Below are 19,858 nucleotides of genomic sequence, written 5' to 3'. Positions count from 1 at the left end.
GAGAGGATTCGTCTGGTATTCAACACATTCATATAGGATAAGGCGCGTCAATTGTTCCGATACTGATGAGAGTGGTTGTCTTCTCGTCTTGTTTACCTTCAGGGTAAACCAATATTCAAGGCCATTTTCTGGTTTCTCATCCAATGTCCAAGGTAATGAGACGGATTCGGGATGGAACATTGTCTTCAAAGTAGGTCTTAAACGTACTCAGAAACGGATTCCTATATACGTCGTTGAGGGGAATGTTTCTTGAAACAGTGATAAGCGCGATGTCACTTTAAAAGTTTCATTAAATTCACATCTCGCAACCAGACTCAACCAAATCCTAATATCACAAATTGTTGAAGTTCCTAATTGCACTGTCGTTTCCCATCCCGTTTTACGAATGCTACCGATCTAAATGAAGTCACGTAAACCCCAAACAACCCCGTTGACACACTGACAGTAATTTATAACGCCTTCATGTCAGCTGATGAATAGAGTACCGCATGTTAATAGTTGACGGAAATCTGTAGAGCCAGTGTCATAGTTTTATCAGTTCGAAATTTATAGATCGGGTCCCTTGACGATCTACTAAATGCCGGTCACGTCCTTGGTTTGCAGTTAATTTACGGAGATCGCATCCAGGCTTGGGGTGATATGACAGGAACTTTTGTAGTCGAGGCCGATTTAAAGACTGATCTCTAGTGGTTTATGCTGTAACCTTGTAAAGAGTAGCCAGCAGTCTTTACAGAGTTTTCAAACGTCGTTAAGAGTGGGGAGTAGTCTTTTTTCCTCTACACTGATGTTCGGCATATCACAAAAAGGATCTTTAACTTCGTTCGGTTGTCATCCATCGAGACACCCCCAGGTTCTGGAGTTGGACAGGTTTCAGCTCAATCGGTGTTGTTCCGACATGATATCAGGTGTAACATAATCTCAAGCCTTGCGAAAGTCCTTTGCATTTAACATCATTCTCCACAACAATGGTAAATTGTTAAAACAGAATAGCAAAAAGAAAATCGAATGCGATTCTTCCAGCAGCCAAAAGACTAACGAGCACAAATCTCTTTTAATTACATCGCTGTCATTCCCGGCTGCTGGGAGAAGCTCACGAAAAAGCCTCTGCCATTTGCATCGATTTGAATTTGCTTTTTCCCCGGGAACTCGGTGTTTTTCGATTAAACTCGAGATTGATTAACTATCGAAAAGAACCAACTCGATACCGGTGCAATGTTTCTGGGTGTTCTCTTAAAGCTAACCCTTAGAGGTCATATACCATGTTACCAGATGACGGGCATCAAAAATGGACTTGTCAACGGCTTATAGCTGTCATCCCTGGGGAATGTACCATGTGTTTTGTCCCCTTGAAAACTCTCAAACAACAATGTCAAGTCTCACCCACTTCTATATTCAAACATAAACATAACTACATGTATTTGCAAAAACTCGACGAAGCACAAAAGTCTATATATTGAGTGACAAACAGATATTTGTGGAATTCTCCGATGTCTTCGTCAGATGCCAAACTTTCTCTTCGCATCGTTGGTACATGTAGCTTGATAAATGAAGTGGAGAAAAAGCGTACGTTTGCTGGTTTACGCCTCATATACAAATTCTGTAAGGATAGTTCACTCATGTCTGACAAATTTTGCAGATTTATGCAGAGTTACTGTGTACCCATTAAGCCAGTCATAACCGCATCCTCACAAGTCGCATCTGCAGCTCGGGACGTTTCCATTCCTTGGAGCATTGCGTATATAGATACAACACCATACCATGATGTGCACACCATAATTCAGACTTGGGTTTGTTTTACATGCGGTGAATCCGATCGCATCCTTCTCTTGTGAAATGTCAACTGTACATTTCAAACGGCAGGTTTCATTTCAGTCGTCGAACACGTACCATATCTTTGGAGTAAAATTAGAAGGGAGAAGTGTGGACAAACTGCATTACATTAACAATACTTTCCAATATGGTGTTATCCCACGTGCACCGAGTGGATTTCGGTGCTTAGAGCTATAACTTTACGGCGAATGGTAGTTAAACACCTTATTTACAGCCCTAGTTTCTTCGATGTCTGAATCACTTTAGATACTAGCAGACTTTATGATAAATTCAAGAACAGTTTGTTTTTGTCAATATTGCAGAAGTTGTAAAGGCGTCCAAAAAATCGTTCCCATTAGGCAAGCATCTCAAGAAACGTGTTCAGCAGAATTTAAAATCGCTGCACGCTAATCAACTGAAATCAGATAACTTTTAGAAGGTATCCACTCAGAAAATATTTATCGACGTGATAAAGCAGTCATTTTTTGCTTCAAGGAGATAAATTAACTGTAAATTCGCAAGGCATGTCATAACGACAGAACTGAAACCTGCCGTTAAGGTGACATGTACTGTTGACATTTAACTAGAGACGGATGCGGTCGGATTTACCACATTTAGATTCATTTTTAATCTTGTACCGATACCAACATCGTATCAACCTGGAAGAAGCAGCCTGTACGGACTATAGGCGACCGTATTTAGTATCGTCGCAGGCACCTGCGATGACACCCACAGACGATTTCTGTCGCTAGCTGCGACAAGGTGGCAGACATGAAGCAGTTCATACTCCGACGCAGTAGTGTGGCGAGATAATATGCTTGAATATTATGTCTGCTTTGGAGAATGGAAGCAGTTATCAAGTCTAATGAGCTGTCACCATAGTCATCACCATTATCGACAACGGGTATAACATAACTTGTTATTTCGCCTTGCGGTTTCCCATTGATTTTCTTGTCAATTGTACTGAAGATGGAAAAATGAGACTGTCGCTGACGCAGTTGGTTTATCTTCCGTAAGTCTGCTGACGTCTTCTTACGGCTTGTCCCCGTATGCTGTGCGACTACAGCCTGTATACCTTGGCCATCTTATGCATGCACAATGCAGTATTTCCAGTGTTTACGTTCCTGAGGAATGTACGTTGCCAACGTGCTTCCTGCGCTCGAGGACTGTTCTTTGAGATCGCTTCGTCAGCAGAATCAATCACTCCGGTACTCTTGCCCGCCGTCACAGTGTTTTGTCTCTTCTTACTGACTTCATGATCTTCTAATGTTGTCAACTACATACGTGAGGCTTGCAACACTAGTTACGAACCTTGCCAACAGTGCTAATGCACGTCACTCTTTAAAAAGAATATATCGGCGAGATGCGAAGGATAATTTCTTCGTCGCTCCCTTCCTCCGTCGATGATCTCTTCGTCATCACCAAGTAACTGTGTTCCGAACACGGGGAGTTCCATGTCTCTTCTATAGCTCTCCCGATTCTATCAGTGCACATCATGTGGCGCTCCTTCCAACAGCACACGCTCCCTGACAATAATCGAGTCATGCGTTCAGTCAATATCAATACTGTAGCCGGCAGCAGTTAGATCGTCCCACTCATTCAACAGATCCAGTCTCGGCCATTACAATCTAAAATGTAGGTTAGCAACCATTATTTAACCTGAAAACTCTGGAACCCAGTGGGCACATTCATTTGTGCAAATAATTCCCCAAGAGTGGATGGATTGAAACTTTTTCTACGTACAGCGCGCTTTTTGCTTCCGCAGGAACTTTCTACGTTCGTTATTGGATAATTGCCGAGTGCCTTGGTTCTTTTGCATGGATAACTGACTGTAAGGATTACAACTGATTTGCCCTGTGAGAATAAAACCTCATCGAAACGGGCTGAGGCAGGTAGGTACAAATTTAGAACTTTTAAGAATTGTTGCTGGTGTGAAGGAAAAGGGTTGTCTGGCAGAGAAGCATTTAAATAAGCAATAGGTCACTGCTGGTAACATCGGTGAGAAAGTACGTCCTTATCAAGCGAACTTTAATTATTGGAAATAGCCTTTTTTTGTTTCATATACAGCCTGGTCTGTTTTGTCGACAAAATGGATGGTAAGAGTAATACGGTGTCGAAATCGTTGATCTTCAAATGGGCCACATTTGGTCGTCATACATATTTATACCCACTGAAGCAAACATTGGCCATGAAATGAAAGAATTGTAGCATCAAGCTGAGTGGATTGTACAATGTTTGATTTTATGCGGTTTTTATCGATATACGGTTTATAACTCATTAAAAAACTTTAAGTCAGGATTGTGTGTACTTCACTGTAATAAGCAAGGGATACATTGTTATTACTGTCTATATAATTCAAGCATTAGCGGACCAATTAGTGGACAATTATAGGTCAACAAGGTTAAAATGAGCGCCTGACGAAACGATAACTAATGTACATGTACTTGAAGTAACTGAAAACACGCTTATACATGTACAGCGTATTATGTTCAAGTACATCAGGCCAGAGAGAAATGACAGACATGATTGGCAAGCGTGAACTTGTTGGAATGCTAGATATCAAAGATTCCATTTTTAATCAAGATACACATCAATAAGTTGGCGCTAAATAGTCCTACGAACCACATAGAATTTCAAGTTGATGCAAATCGGGACAAAAGTACGATAGGTTGAATTGATAATGTCATAACAAAGTGACAGCTGTGGGATTAATGATGAATAAGCCTATAATGTCATTAATATCTACAGCTGTGGGATTAATGATGAATAAGTCTATAATGTCATTAATATCTACAGCTGTGGGATTAATGATGAATAAGTCTATAATGTCATTAATATCTACAGATGTGGGATTAATAATGAATAAGTCTATAATGTCATTAATATCTACAGCTGTGGGATGATGAATAAGCCTATAATGTCATTAATATCTACAGCTGTGGGATTAATAATGAATAAGTCTATAATGTCATAAAATATCTACAGCTGTGGGATTAATAATGAATAAGCCTATAGTGTCATTAAAGTATGCGGAGTCACTTTGAAATACCGGCGAATTCTATATAACTGTTCCATTTATAGATTGATGATAGTGGGGGCAACATTTTTAAAAACTTTCGGTTTCTACTGTACGATACAACCACCCGTTGGCAATTCCTTGTTCGAAAGGTGAAATGCCAAAGACTGAGCGGAAAAAACTATACGAAAATTGACATCATCATTATACTCTCGGTCACTGATTTCTTTCGGTACGAAGATGATAAGTGTATTTGAGAACTTATTTTTGCACATGCTAGGATGGACACTTATGAAAAGAAGCTTCACCGCTGTAAGTACATGTACACTCAACCCTAACCTTCCTGTAGACAAACTACAGAGTTGTCTCCTCTGATCCGATTGTTTGCCAAGAATGGCGTATTTCCTGGCGCAATGCTTGCAATTCATCTTTTACCTGTTAGTGACACTGATCTGTGTGTAACAATAGTAGTTTTTTTTCCCAGCCTTACTGCGTACTTTAAGTAATGTAATGGTACATCGAGTGATTTTTGTCGTCGCATTCCTTCCTTTCGATGGAGATGTAGTATTGAAACCTTTCTATGTGCATCTAGTAACGTGCTGAAGACACTACATTTAACTCCAGTGCCCTGGCGTTGATGTAAATGTACATGTAGTGAAATATTGACAAACGACGAACTCAACAGTCTCCACAATAATCACTGTGTGTTCTACCTCAGCTGAAACGATACTTGTTTGATGCAATTCGCTTGAAAGGTAAAGGTTAATAGCCATTTCCTCTTGGCAATTCATAATCGATCCAGCCCGGTAAGTGCAGGCCGATCTATCTGCGTTGTGCTTCGTTATCTCTTCTCCTCTGAAGGGGCAGACTTGTCCAAAAAAACAATAGCTGTACCGGATGAGACAGAACACAAAATTCGATCCCACCGCCTACTGAATGCTTACAACACTACATGTACCGGTAATAGTGGATGAACAACACGACAGGTGTTGTCTGGTTAGACTGTTCTTTGGGATGCTGGGCGGCGTTAGGAAATCTTCATCTTGCATTTGGTTACTGATATGCTTTTTGTTCACAATATGATCGCTGTTCACATTTGTGGATGCATGATTCATGATGCATGAGTCAGGATCTGGCGCTTTCACATGTTTTGTCAATTTCAACCATTTTATTAAAAAATTTAAATTTCAAGGTCAATTGTAAAGTTTTCCTAACTGAAATCAGAGGATCGTGGCGATTGTCATTTTTTACCATCACTATTAGGGTGTCATGATTTCCTGACAGGCTGTTGCGTTGAAACGAAGAATATTGGCAACAGTGTACAACAAAAGCATCTCTCCACAAAACAAAGGGCCATCTGTCTCGCCGTGCGATCGAGTGGTTATCAATATTAAGATAAAAGTACATATTCGAAGAGTTGTATAGGTTATGTTGGTTCGTATCGATAATTGCATCATGAGACGAGCATCTGTGACCACCCCTTGAGGGTACTCATCAAGTGGCGGTTTTGCGGACTCGCACAACGACTTCTTGGCGACTAGTGATAATATACACATACACATCCTCATCGGGAACCTAGTAGACCGGGATGGTAGAAGACAACACGAATGGTTTGATTTTAAAACAATAATTCTTGCCGTTATACGCATGCGAAATAACGTATGTATACCAGAGGTCTCCAATACCCTGTGGCTGTTACTTCTATAGACCCGGACTATTATACTGTAACACTGCATTTTATTCGAAATATGTTGTCTCCAGCCTCAGTCTTTTATGATGTTCCTTCGCTCACACACAAGAACTCTCTTCACCTGCTCCATAGCTATCATTTTTCTTTACTTTTATTCTCACTGTCTTTCGCAACCTGTTCCGAAGGTTAGGATGGTTTGTCGAACAAGGTAAACTTTGTATCTTATTTCTCCCAGTGGGAATGTTCTTGTCTTACAATGATAATTGCGTTCGTGTTGTGTGTGGTTCGCCAATACACAAGCCTGAAGTTCATCGCTTAGGCAGTGGAGTCCCAAAGAGCGGTGTTTGGCTAATCTACCAAAACTATGTGCTCTGCCTTTTGGACACCAGTGCAAGGAGTCTGAGAATCGATATCTATCGAAGTTACCTGATCCATTCAGAATAAAGGAGGGTAATATCGTGTGAAAACTACCTCCGTCAATGTTATTAGGAGTAATGTAGATATCTAGAGAGGCAATTCCGTCACTTGTGTCTTTTTCAAAATTCCCTCTTCGATATTCTTGAAAAAGGGTTACACCTCCGTACTCGGTCTCCGAAGGCATTCAGAACAATATACCAGGTTGACGGCAAACACACAGCCTCTATTCCGTTGCAGCCTAGGGCTCTGATCAACAAGAGTCAATAAAGTGTCTGATCTCAGACGTTGCTCGTTTGATCTAGATGAGGTATTTAAGAATATTAAATAAGGTATCCTTTAATCATCGAAGTCAAAGGACACTGGGAACCATGACATTATCAGATTAGTGCAGTCAGATGTAGACCACAATCGTTTAGAGCCTTGAAAAAGGAACAATTAGACGTGTACTTTTTCTTTTGGTTGATGCCTGTTTAAGCTCTACAGATCACCGTAGTTATCTGCACTGATTTACATGTAAGCTACGTTCTACGGACTGAAATCATTCAGATTTACCTTTTTCACTGAGCAGTTTTGCGGAAGTGGGTACAACGGCAAGATAACGACATTAACGAAATTTACAATGTGTATGAATATCGATGAGATTCACACACCAATCAAAACAGAGCAATACACATGTATATTTCTTTGGTTGAATGAGAGCGAAGTGGCTTTAAAGCCAGTGGACCTAAATATCACACTTATCAAAAACTCATCACTTCCTTTCTCATGGTCGAAAGAGGCTAAAACGGATTGGATAGTCATTGGATTGATTGAAAAAGTTCTATTGAGTGCGCTGGTCCGACGACTGCACCCAGTATTGACATGATCGAGTAATGACCGACTCTTGGTGTTGCTGCGCATATCGACCAAGTAATCACATAACCGTGAGAATGACAGATGCCTGGACCGTGAAATCGAAGCTTTTTCATTAAACTCTCATGAGAGTGCAAACTACCACTTCCGCGAACAAGTTTATTTAGGTCAGACGTGACCTTCGATATATTGATTGATGGCTAAATATATGTATAGAATTCTCGCTATCGTGGGCCACAGACTAATAAACTTCCTACTGTTCGCCAATTTTTCACTCTGGCGTGATCTAAGCTTTGTATTTCGCGGTCAACTCAGTATCCATCGACCGACCGCTCTCGGCGTTGCGGAAATTCTGTGATTGGGGCCGAGTAAAGTCATCCACAACTCCATTTCTCGGTATAAATATGTGTATGTATTTTGTCTCAACAACGCCTTTCAATGTGTACTTACTAACAATATCATCAAACAGAGGTGGGTGATTACACGAATCACGATCGTAGTTTAAATGCCTGGATTTTATTGGCCTTAACTTTTTCAACTTCGCATACATTTAGCCACTAAACGCTCCTTTGCCACAGTTATCAATCTTGTGGCGTCCACTCGGAGATCAAAGCAAAATAAACTGCCTTCGCCATGACAGGGCCATGGGCATGGCTGATTTGATAAAAGGAATATGATCACGCGATCTTTATCAACTTTCTCAAGGTTCTCGAATAACATGTGGCAGCAGAAATACTGATATTTTATAATATTCTCGGCGTCTAATTCTGCATTCGTATTTTAAGTTCGTCAATCTGTAGGCCTAGAATAGCGCTGATTATTTTGCATCTTGTTTGGGATATGCTGCAGGGAAGGATTATACTCCTTTTCATGAATAACATTGGAAATTACAAGTTTTTGTCAAAGCTAATGTATAAGCGGCTTTATTTCAAACTATAGACCGAGTGTCAGCTTTTGATCATGCTCCTTGAGACCTCGTTTTGAAGAATTTACTCTAATATAAACCCTTCAAGTAAAGAAGCTACAGTATCCCCATCACAGTTTGTGCAAGGAGGTATGGCATGTGGTGTATTGTACGAAAGACTACGAAGAAATCCTAAAATTGGATGGTGGCAAATGGACAGCCGTCAATGTATCTAAAAGGCTTTTATAACTGTCATATGCGTTGAGGCTGTCATTCATAAGGCTTTATTGCTACTTATAGTAAGGCTGTATTACCATTGTCACTTATACATCATCACATGATGGTACGGCTTCCTTCCTGTTTGGTGTCGACACTATTCGTCTCTTAATTGATTGTCTTTGGTGTCGATAAGTAATTGTTGCTGAAGGGAATATCTTGGTGTCAATTCGTCTGTCAAGTCACAGAGATGGGACCAAGGAAGCTGTGACGATTTCGCGCTGCACTGTTGACAATTCCGTGCGTCTTCCTCGTTCAGAATGTCAGACGCGACAGCAGAAAAAGAATTCTTTGTTGTCAACAGATGCAGTGATACGGGTTAGTAAAAAAAATAACGGCTGGTACCTTTGAAGTGTCTCTAGATTTGACCCTTGCATGCAGAATGGAGCTTTTGGTTGTTATATATATATATATGTTGACCAACTGGTTCGAAACCTTTGCGATGTCTTCGTCAAAAACGTTTACAAGGGGACATGGCTTAGTTCAATTCAAAGACAGATGAGAAACTCACTTGTGATTGATTTCAGAACATGCTCTCTTTTCAAACCATATTATAATTATGCCATTGGTTGATGTTTCCCGTTGAAACCAGGTGTTAAAACGCATTGACTGCAACCCGTTTGTCCTTCTTCATCTACAAGACACATCACAAGGAAAATAAGTCATTATCGCATGTCAACATTTGCGGCAATAAACAGTGTTATTTGTCCCTGTCGGGGAAGTGTCATGCATGAATTGAATATCAGTTCCCAATTGATTCAGCTAACATTGTGATAATTACATGGATGGGATGATTGCGTTCTCCATGAGAGGATTTAATGAACTTGCACAATTTTATATTCCTTTCATGCTTCTTTATTTCGAAGCAGAACCGATCATTTATTCATAAGAAGACTCATGGGAAGGAATATTCTACTGTGCTTTTTCCTGCTCGACTCGATTCAAAATCCTTGCACGACTATCAAAAAGAGTTGTTTACGACTGCCTCGTTTTAAAAAGTCGATTGCTAAAAATGAAATTAAACCGACAGAATCATTTCTTCGGTTGTCGATGTTCTGTACCCGTTTTTTCCTCGTTGGGCATTGGTCTTGTAACGCCTCTGCGGACACCAAATTGGATAGGCAGCTACTGAGGTAGACATCAACAGAATATTAATACATCGATGAAGAAATCGTTCACTGGATAATTTTATTTGATTGGTGATGCAGTACTGATTTTGTGTCTCATAAATACAATTTCGATATGACATTGAAGAGATTGATATCCGGTTCTATAGAAGTTTTCAGGCTGTTCAGTCAGGCTTCGCAATCTCGTATCATATCGTTTTTACAGTGTACAGTGTATCAATAAGTAATGTATGATTATGTCAGTGCATCGCATAACTTCGTGTCTGTGATATCGGCAATATATATAAATGCATTGACCTCGAATGAGAAGATTACCTCGAGACGCTCGATTGCTCATGTTGATGTTCCGTTCCCTTCGATTCCAATTTCCTTCACCTTTGCCGCTGTCATTTGCGGATAGCCTCTCAAGGTAAGATGCTATCAATAGGTTTCCTTATGCCAATATGTCCTGTTGATATTGACATCGAACTGTCATTTAAAATGATGATTGCCCGATATAACGATATAAATCTGTTTTCATGTTTGTTCGATCTAGCCGGCGGTAGTGAGCATCAGTCACGAAAATACCTCTGCATTACCATTAAACCTGCTGCGTCCATGAGTATTAAGTAGGATGGTGACGTGTTGTATTAGAAATGTGTTAGCCTGCATCTGGCGTCTGAAAAGTCATGTTGGACTGCGGCACTCCAAGCCTTCTGTATTTTTCACAATGGAGAAAAGGCCAAGTAGAAGTAGTTAATTCAGCATTATTCAGTTCAGCGTTAATCAATGTCAACATGGGGTGCCACATGTTGTCGTGCAAACCAATGCAACAGTGGTCGCTGATGCAGCTGGAATATACTACGGCATATAGAGGAATCTGTGCGTTATTTGTATTATTCATCCATTAATAGATGCACGGGAGGTTTATTGTGTCAAGCCCGGGTGTGCCCGATGTTCAAAATGTTCATGACAATGCGTACTCTGAGAGTATGTATTATTTGTCATCAGTATTCTAACAGGTATCTGAAGTCTTATGGATGTGCCAACTGTGGATGAATAATTGACTGCACAGCTTCTTGTCTACTCACTTCTTCATTGATTGGAATAGGCTTGCACGCATATCCTCTACAAGTTCATGAAGTGCGAAAAATGAGATAAGACATAGTTATACATACCGAGCTATAGGCGTTGTACGTCGGTATCGCACACCGCTGATAAATCGGCTTGGAGTTATGGTAAAGTCGGGAGTTAGAGGCCCTTCTCGAGTGTCGCTTTACCTGCTTCAGCATGGACGAATAGCATTCCGCGATGATGAGGTCACTGCAGCTGCTGCCCTCTATATCCCCATCGCTTAATTACAGGCAATGTCGGACAAACATGCGGTTTCGTAATGGATTCAGGCTTTCTAACTCGGGCAGTTAGATTCAATCTGGCACATGTCCGAGTGTTGGAGATACTACATAATTGTTCTGAATATTTCTCTCTCTGACTCTATGGTATCATTCATGCTAAAAACAATGCAGGGTCAAAGATAATTGACTTTGAAATAAGCTCAAATGCGTAGAAATAAGTGTCGATGTCCGACTGTCACGTGAATAAAACGTCATCAATATCTTATGCAAATGACCTTGTGAGCTATAAATAGTAACGTCGCGGAATGCTATTCCATTCCAGCTTAGTTTAACCAGGGTCTTTCAAATAAAGTTTTATTTGAAAGACTCTGGTTCAACCAGAATCTTTCTGCGTGCTCAAGATGATGATGATCTCGATCGAGTAATCTGTAGTGGGTCTGCTTAATTATTACTAAGAGCATTTACATCTTCAAAGTGCGTGAATTAAGGCGGTGGCAGTCGTAGTAAATGTCATTCCTAATTAACTTCTATTTGTACGTCAAATGGATTACTGCTTGAAGTTCATCAAAGCAAAGGAACTGACAAGGTTGTATGACAAGGAATTCACACCGATGAAGGACAAGGGGTGGGGATGAATTTGTTTCATGTTTGACTTTCGTCATTCCTTTTGAAGCATTTGATTTTCCAGTGACTTCTTAATTTTTCACTTACATTTCTATACCCTTTGCATACTGCATACTGCTATGAGGTTACAGTTTCCCTCAGCCATCTCACTAAACCATTGTCGATTTGCCTACACTTGTTTGGTGAAGGTATTTAGGGAAGAATTCCAAGGAAGAAGTCCCATACATGTAGTGCTCGTGGAGCCTCCGCTAACGAACATCGCAAATACTCCACATTTTTATGAAAAAGCTGTTTTTTTGCAAGATCTGACATGAACACATTTGACTTTTTCTTCAATCCATGTTAATCTTAAGTTCATCATGCGATAAATTGTTCCATTTGCTCCGTATCTTGTTTTTATTACTTCATGTCAGTTGCAATCAGCAACAAATCCATCCTGTTATTGATGCTGCTTTCCAATTAAAATAATTGAAAGTGACTGTCGATATCCGTAATTGAAATTTGGAAGAGGAGTTACCGGAATCTGATCTGTCATCAATATGTTTTATTGCTTTTTGAAATTGTAGTTTTGAGAGTTTATTGAGAATGGAAAGCGCCTCTTGAGAAGCAAAAGGTCAAGTGAAAAACTCGCGATGAGTCTCGCGACCTTTTGATACTCAAGGAACGAAATGCAAATATACAAACTGTTCACCCGACTAGTTGTATTGACAAATTATTCCTAGGATGCCTTAGGGAAAGATTGTTGGTCAGTGCCAACCATAAAGCCCCAATGTTTTCCATCTCAGTGACTTTGTTTAGACTTGTCCGCTAACTTTTGACAAACTAGTCTCTCGTGCAATATAAAGCCAGTGAAACTGACATGCCATCAATCGAATTGATAAATGGTGTAGGCAGCGATCCGATTAGTGCCGTACCATCAACTAATATTCCTTGTTGCCAACCTCAAAGACATATCTGTCCAGTCAGTCTGTCCTGCTCCCCAGCGCACGCCACAAGGTCTTTTTGATTCAAGCAATCAATCGCGCAATCAACTGCTCCTTTGATCCACGTGTTACCAAATTAGATATGAAGACTTGGATCAGCTTAGCAATGGCAGTCATTAGGGGCCATTAGGCTTAACCTGACAAGACAACATGGTTGAGCTTGAGGCAACAGGACTCGCGGACACTGGCTTCGATGCCAGCAGCTTATTTTTTTCCCCCTTCTGCAACGACTGTTTCCACTTGCTGAGGTATTGGGTGGGGAATATCCTTGGGCAAGATCTTTGGGCATTGGGTGGGGAAAGGTGGCGGAGGGGGGAGATTAAGTCGAGAGAACAGAAAAAAGATGCTGACGTTAAGGATGGCGGAAATTAATATTGCATTGATCCCCGCCTTTAGCGAAATCTGGGGATGAGATCGTATGAGATCGAGTGGCCGAAGCTCTCTGCCCGATAGAAAAATTATTCGAAGCAAATAACAACTCGATATATATGTGAAATGTGTTAAGGCAGTTTTTCGTTTTATGTGATGAGCTACCCAACGAAAGTCCACCCACATGCGGCTATTGCCGGGCGAAGTGTCTGGTCGTTATACTGGAACATGGTTTCAGTGGATCGGCGAAGATGATATTACCAAATGATACGATTGACACTGTATGCCTTGGATTGTTGATGTCCTACACACGCTCGCCCACACGGACTCATGTTCTGCACAGGAAACACCGAAATCGGGGAGACAGCCTTTTTCATATATATATCGTGAGCCTGGACAAAGGGAGTGTCCAAAAACGTAGGCTTTCCTCGAGTTATGTTAACAACTGCGTTGAAACAGAAGCTGTTTGTCTCGACTGTATGACGCGACCGGGTGGGGGCACATCGTAATTAGGGTGTAACACATACACTACTCTGCATGTATGTTATATTATTCGTACATGTACATGACTGTACATGTTTTAATTACTTTCATGTGCAATCTGCACGCAACTACATACGTATTGATATAGCTGTTTCAATCCAATTGACATAAACCACAATCCACCCAGCAAGATGTTACCAACGCAGACAGCGGGGTTTTTTCTAACTTGATATATTCGCTGTCTATCTATCTATCCGTGGTCATTGGTGTAATAAAACTATTTAAACTTAATCATGCATGAAAAAACAATAATATTGGGTGGGGAAGGGTGGAGTAGGACAATAATATATTCTGAGAAAGACTTTTTTGAAGAGGAACTGGGCAATTCAAATCATAATACCAGTATATCATAATGTCATTTCTTTCTGTGAGCCTAATAATAAAATATGATATATGTTTGATTTGGTAAAACAATGTTAGATGAGTGCAGCTGCATCCGTTTCCACGAGAGAGATTGAATCCAAAATTAATAATTTTCGCTGTTTTGACACGAAGTGGATACAGTGTATTGATTTAAAAATTGAAGGACAATAAAGGGTGACAATGTTAGACGGTTCAGGCATTTGTTTTTGTTATCCACGTGAACCTTTCTGGAATAAAGACAATATTATGAGTAATCACAATTTTCCCTTTAAGAGCGATCTCATGCCTTTCATCTACAATTGAATAAATGATTTTTAAAGTCGGGGTCGGATGTGTAGCTGATATTACTCTAATGGTCTTGTCCACTTGCCGGAATTCCTTGCCTCAAGCAAGAAGAGAGGATGTTCCCTTGATCTACATGTTTTCCTTCTCTCGGAGTAAGTGGAAGGAATGTCAGAACACAAGGCTTCCCTTGTAGCCTAGGGAAAGAACTGTCCCATCCTTTTAGCGGAGATGGTCATATCTGTCGTGATTCTGAGGGACATTGCTCGTGGAGAATATCACCAGAGCAGCTGTTCCGGTTGCTTTTTGTGAACCGAATCTTACCTCATCGTATCTCAGTTTTCGGTTATTATTTGATTTCTCAATTATTCCAGGCTCAAATCCAATATGCTATTTCCAGCTGCCACGGCTTATTCATGATAAATTGGTAATTTCTTTCAACTGACTGTAACTGTAACTGACTTTGTCATTTTAAGATTACAACATAAGCTTGTTTCGGTAACGAATAATCGCCGAAATGTATTTATCGGTGAGCAACAGGTAATGTTGCACCAACCGACATTCAGCTGATGTTGAACGTCAAATTATTATCGTGGTACATGAATTCAATTTTTGGCCCAGATTAACCTGTCACAGCAGTCAGTTCCAGTGTCAGAATACCGTCACAAAATCATAAAGACAGTCAAGGTTCATTTCATGGCCACATTTATACCGATACCTTCATATCATGGTTCAAAACGTTTGGTGAAAGCGCTCAACCTAGGCTTGTCCACCCTATATAAGGATTGATGACAACAAGGCTCACACACATGATTTACCACTCAGACGAGCAAATAGCACATTTCAGACCAATCTCTCGAATCGCTGGAGGTGTAATTGGCGTGTATCCGACAATCGAACAGGCGGTGATGTGTTCAAGAACAAGCGCGTGGCTCATGTAACATTTCAGATCTTTTTATTCAGATAACGGACCATTGCGTCCTCTGAAGGCTGTAATTGCCAATCATACTGCGTCAGTTATGCTATAGGGTATTTCGTTCGACAGATAACGCATAGGATTGGTCTTTTAGTTTTACAAATCTGACACAGAAGTCAACCACTCGCAACACAGGTCATGACATGCATCATCTCGAAAATTCAAAGGAAAACTCGATCGACCTCCACAAGATATTGTTATTTGGTGCTGACATGATGACAGAAACATGTGTTAGACTTTTTAGAGACTTTCTCAGCCATTACAGCGATTGGGCTAATGCGATTCCTACATTACTGGTCCACTACTGAAAATGGCTTCGTTATCAAAAGACACAATCGTAATAGCCAGTCGTAATAGCCAGTAGGTGCAGCGAGGACGTACCTCTTGCTACAAATTGCTTGCATAAGCTCGCTCAGTGTTTTCATAGTTGTTGCATGTTGCCGAAAAATGATAAAATGTAGAGGTAACAAATCGTAAAGTATACATTAGATACTAACAAAGTCTATTCGCTATCGATAGAAGCAACGTTTTCGTGAGTTATCAGCAGATTCAGTAAATGCTGTTATATTTGAACCACTCCACAAGACGAATTCCATAATTTCCTGCTATCAGCTTGACATTTCCGGAGCGATACTACTATGATGTATACAGAAGTAGTTCCCGAAGTCTTGCGTTCCACAACAAAACAAATAGAAACTTCATCATTCGTTCCGTTGGATGTGCGTTTATTTTGGACGTTTCTGTAAATTTACCTTCCAATTATGTTTAGCTTCAGTAGTTCGATTCCGACGCTGTTGATTCAGGCCAGGTAAATCATGTGCGGTGGGTCCATTTGATATTGTTATAATGACTTCGACTCTTGAAGGAACCTTTTTTCATTGTTCTTGGTGGCCTCCGTGGTGGTTTGATGATTATGTGTCTGGTAAGTGTTGGAGTATCGGCTTCTGACGATGGTATACCCGCCGGGCACTAGACATGGCTTTAAACCCGCCATCGATGCAAAAATAGATTACCGAAACTTTTAACAAATATGGTAAACCGTACCGACGTACCATGTAAGCGAGAAGGCCTGAAAACATTTTCTGCTGTGATTGTCAATCAAATTAACGGGCATCCTAGGGAAAAAAAACATGTGAATATTCCATGAGCAATTTGACGTGATTGTGTATCAATCATTCTTAAATTCAACGCGCCATTCCAAAAGATGGGCTAGGCGTGATATTTACCAATTATGTTTCACTGCAGGAAGGCTTATTACCACTCATTCACCTAACAAACAGTCTTCAAAAATATCATCGTAAAAATGAGGAAACCCAATTCATTGAGATTTCGTGTTCGATTTATTCATCGCATCATGGAAAAAGTCAATGCATCCTAATATTCTCTTGTTAGGGGCTTGGCGAAGTATTGACCTCTTGCTTCTTATCGCTACAACCTGCTGCCTATACTTTCCTCAACTATCAATGGGAAGTGAGTATCAGTAGAAATCCACCAATTCAATCATGCGTGTATCGAATAATGGCCGGTTGTTGTTATAAGACTTCTGCTGCGGATTCGGATTCAGTGGGCTATTTTCATAACATTGTATCATATCCGATGAAACGAACAAAGAGCAGCGCATGTTGTCACAAAAATAAAAACAACAATACCATGATTTGCTTTCTATTTTTAGCTATACTACCTTATTCGCACCCGTTTCCCAAAAAATAATGACCATACTGATGTGTTGTCACCTATTTGTTTCATTAATGATACTGAACCTGGCATCTCTGCGCTAACTCCAGCTGAATTGATGTTGCATCTATCCTAGTATTCCAGACACGTGCGTCTATGATGACAAGACGTATTACCAACGGACGTGTCAGGGTATTGTTGACAATGGATAGACGGATGGTATCACCGGGTCAATACAAGCGAGAGCTCTGCAAGCAGCCAAAAGAACATAATACGCTGAGACGAGGAAAATTCACCTGGGCAATGATCCTCTGAACATCCACTCTTGCACCTCCGCTCAAAAACCCATGATTTTTCATTTTCTCGAAAAGCTTTTTTAAATTGCTGAAAGCTCCTAAAATATTCTTCCAATAACAAACCCTTTATTTCAATCATTTCTTGATAAAAGTGTATACACCGCACTGCTATTTGAGACTTTCAAATCGTAAGGAGTCTGATATTTCCCTCATGGCAGAAAGACGCGTACTCGAGTCTGGTTTCATTCTTTGGGCATCTTTTGACACCATACCTTTGGCTTACGAAAGATAAGTCGGATATTTGCAAACACCTGTTATAATAATCGCGTTTTTTTCTGAACAAAAACGCCGTGAGAAAAAGATGTAAACTACCTTGAATAGCTGTTAGGATCTTAGATGAAATGTAACAAATGCCACAAGATATCATCAGAGAACCGCAATCAAGAGCTAGCGATGTGATAGGTACTTAGGTACGATCAATCAAACGCAATCACCTGAATAAGCCCGTCACATTTTATTCAAGGTTGGTAGTTAGTGGAACATTACCGAATTTGCCTAATTGCAACCCCTGATGATATTTAGGTTTGTTCCTCTGTAATCCTCTGAGAATACGCACGCTGACAACGCTAGCAACATCACCTGTTGTATTAAGTAGATACTGGAAATTACCAGTGGTACAAATTGCTAGAGGCATCACCCGCATTGCTTTGGTATACCTGCAGCATGTGGTAAGAGATATTCATTAGGAAAACCAAGCCGTTCGTTCTCCAGTTCCCAGTCCGTAGAACAAATGGGAGTCACTGTTGGGCAGAGAGAACCCACATTTCCCTAAAGCAAGCTTTACCATCTATGCTGCCCGAAACGCCGAAATTTCACTCTAGAAGGTGGCTTTGAGAAAGCCTGACTGACCTTCACCGTTTATCACTAAGATTGATGCGTGGTATCTTACGGGCATGTAAAACTTGTTGTTGGTTACATACTCCTCGGACGAGGCAAACATTGATTTGATGTTTTATAGATAGCTGAAACACTAAAAGTGTCAATCAAAACAAGAAAACGGCTTAGCGCTGCATGATAATGATTTTCTTGGGAAATGCAGTTGGAATCCAGCTTATGCTGGAGCATATCAAACAGAATCATCAGGTATCGCTAACAGAACATGTCTGTTTTAAAAACCTTCGGGAAGAAGCCTTTTTATAAGATGTTCTAAAGCACTTGAGAAGAAACCTCTCAAATTACGTGTCGCCTATCGAAGAACTTCAACCTGATAGCTGAGAGACCTTTCGTCTCGGTCTGTTTCACTTTGTCACGGAAATACACAAATCTACAGACATGTCGATTGCTCTGAATTCGTTACGAGAAATCACTTATTGCTGACATCTAATAAGAAGAATTCGTTTCAGAAACGATTTTTATCAAGCCATGTTTGTAGTTATATTAACAATAATTTGCGTTCCAATATATTGTAGAAGTCTGATGAACCAAACTGTTACGTATATAAATATGTGCTAGCCTTATCTATGGATTAGTTATATCTACCATGTATCATGTAGCACTAAGAAGCAATTTTCCGTTACTGTCACGATCAGATGAAACTAAAGCCAGAGTCTGACTAAAAGACATTTGATAAAGAAATAAAGAAATAATTCAACATTACACTATAAAGAAACCTGATATATAGGAAACAAGCGAAGTGGTATCATGATACAATTCTAGAAGACAGCTGTGGCACTAGACGACAGACGTCTGCTTCCGGATAAGGGGAATGGTCTCTCAAACAGGGACACCAATATCATAGTGGTTAGAGCGCCGGGCTCATATAATCATGATGTCCATGGGTTCAACTTTCGAAAGGATCACCGCTGTTTCGTCTCTCAAACATAAGAGAAAAGGGCCATTTACATGCATCAGAGAAGTTGTGGGTTTCTGTAGTAGCTCTTGCGGAGGCGACCTCGTAAACCAAAACTCATTTGTATTCGTTTGAAGAAGAAGTCAACAATCGTAATTTTGCTGGTTGCCTCTGCAAATAGTTACCGACAAAGTTTCTCAACCAATAAATGGACAATCCATTTATTAAAGAAGGTTAGTTAGTTAAATAACGTGATATCATAAATTGTGAGTTATGTACTTTGAAATTTATTGGATTTTAAGAGTGTAAATTGTCATCTTCTCATTGCAAGTATGATAAAGAAATGTGGAGTGATATATGATATGTCTCCGGCGGAAAAGACAAAACCATGAATTGTACTACTGTTCTTGAGTAAGTTTTACCTTTTGAAAAGGAAACCTTTATCCCCTCGGGATTTCACCTGGACAGGATAAT

At 40.2% G+C, this 19,858-nt stretch overlaps 1 protein-coding gene across 2 annotated transcripts in view; it reads left to right on the top strand.

Moving 5' to 3' along the window:
- Positions 1–3,312: 3,312 nt before the first annotated feature.
- The window catches only part of LOC135483860 (FMRFamide peptide receptor frpr-18-like), a 52,020-nt gene continuing 35,474 nt past the window's right edge, over positions 3,313–19,858 (top strand). Inside the window, exon 1 of one of the 2 annotated variants that reach the window (XM_064764910.1) lies at positions 3,313–3,701. The gene's annotated coding sequence lies outside the window, so the exon portion shown is untranslated. Of the gene's footprint in view, positions 3,702–5,079; positions 5,138–19,858 lie in introns of those variants that run through there. The other variant, XM_064764911.1, reaches the window with a different exon arrangement.

The sequence above is a fragment of the Lineus longissimus genome, chromosome 2, assembly GCF_910592395.1.
Source record: "Lineus longissimus chromosome 2, tnLinLong1.2, whole genome shotgun sequence".
NCBI lineage: Eukaryota > Metazoa > Nemertea > Pilidiophora > Heteronemertea > Lineidae > Lineus > Lineus longissimus.
The sequence above is the reverse complement of the archived record's forward strand: the minus strand, read 5'-3'. Positions and strand labels throughout refer to the sequence as shown.